Genomic DNA, 1,769 nt, shown 5'->3' with positions numbered 1-1,769 from the left:
TCTATGTTTGCATTTTACATTTTTACATGAAAGTTATTTTATTTGTATCTTATAATTATTTTTCTTAAGTATAATATTAATTGAAAATATTTAATGTTAATATTATATTTGTCCTTCAATTAATATTATAGTTTTTAAATTATTTGTGTTGTGAAAATATATGATGCCAACACTATTTCGAGTTTGTGTTGCGTGCAGAAGGAGCTAAAAAGGTTTTGTATCAGGAAAAAATAAAAAAGTTTATTATGTATTATGGGGTTTCAATTTTATTTCGAATCAATTTATCCTACTAAATAAAATACCAATATCTTTTGAAATCATTTCAATAAATTGATTTAAAAATCTACAAGCATCTTTTGAGGCATGTTTTCAATCAACCAAGGAGTTTTATTTCCAGAGGTAAATATGTTTAATCTTGTAAAGATGCAAGGTGGGGCACGATGGGTGAAACCCATAGGGTATCGGCATAGGCAGTTGAGAGCCCTCCCGATCCCTGATAGGGCAACCATTGTTAACACAAATAATACAGGCAATGTTGTTGCTGCTCTAATGGCCCATTTAGCTCCCAAGACCACAGTGCTTAGGGATGGCAGATGGCAGGAGGAAGATGCTTCTATCCTTGTTCTTGGGGATATAATTAGCATTAATTTGGGACATATCATTGCTGTTGATGCTAGGATGTGTGAAGGAGACTCTTTAAAGATTGATCAGTCCGCTCTAACAAGAGAATATCTCCTAGTAACTAAGAATCTCAGGGATGTATTTTGGCTCTACATGCAAATAGGGAGAGATTGAGGTAGTTGTTATTGCCATTGGAGTCCACACTTTCTTTGGAAATAACAGAGATAGGATTAACAATTTGTTGGTGCTATTGATCGGGGGAATTCCAATGCCCACAGTTTTGTCTATAACTCTGGCCATCGGCTCACACAAGCTCTTGCAACAGGGGGCTATCACAAAGATATTGATTGCCATTGAAGAGATGACTGCAATGAATGTCCTTTGAAGTGACAAAACTGGAACATTGACTCTCAACAAGTTGAGTGTTGATAAAAGTCTAGTCGAGGCATTTCTTGTTGGAGTGGTCAGAGATTATGTGTTACTTCTGGTTGCTAGAGCTTCGAGATTAGAGAATCAAGATGCCATTGATGCAGCTATGGTGGGAATGCTAGCAGATCCTACAAAGGCTCGAGCAGGCATCAGGGAAGTCAATTTCTGTCATTTAATCCAGTAGACAAGCATATAACATTCACTAATATTGGTTCTGAAGGAAATTGGCATCGCGCTAGTAAAGGAGCTCCTGAGCAGATTCTTGATCTCCGCAACAACCAGGAAGCTCTGAGAATCAAGGTGCATGGCATCATGGACAAGTTTACAGATCGCGGGCTGAGATCCCTTGTTGTGGCTAGACAGCAAGTTCCAAAAATGAGTAATGAGAGTGCAGTAGACCCACGTGAATTTGTCGAAGTAACATCGGGACTTTAGGAGGAATAGAAAAAGGCTATTTCGACCCTTAATGAAGATAAAGCGCCTGTGGAGATATCGGTGTGAATTATATCGATAAAGTAACAAAAGAAAAATGCATCGGGTGATCGGTAGAGCAATAAAATACTTACCCCGATGAGCCGATGAGGAAGACCTATGTCATCGGGCTATTGGCATAATTAAAAACGTGCTACCCCAACATTGGAAAGCTACATCGATGGAAATCAAGTGGAAGATGTTACATAGAGGAGTAAATAGATTTTCCGAGGGAGTATTCCTTTTCC

General features: G+C 38.2%; 1 pseudogene; it reads left to right on the top strand.

Annotated features, from left to right (window-relative positions):
- Positions 1-423: 423 nt before the first annotated feature.
- On the top strand, positions 424-1,485 carry LOC131035875 (plasma membrane ATPase-like; annotated as a pseudogene).
- Positions 1,486-1,769: the final 284 nt, after the last annotated feature.

The sequence above is a fragment of the Cryptomeria japonica genome, chromosome 8 (genome assembly GCF_030272615.1).
Source record: "Cryptomeria japonica chromosome 8, Sugi_1.0, whole genome shotgun sequence".
In the NCBI taxonomy this organism is placed as follows: domain Eukaryota; kingdom Viridiplantae; phylum Streptophyta; class Pinopsida; order Cupressales; family Cupressaceae; genus Cryptomeria; species Cryptomeria japonica.
This window is presented reverse-complemented; position numbering and strand designations above follow the sequence as displayed.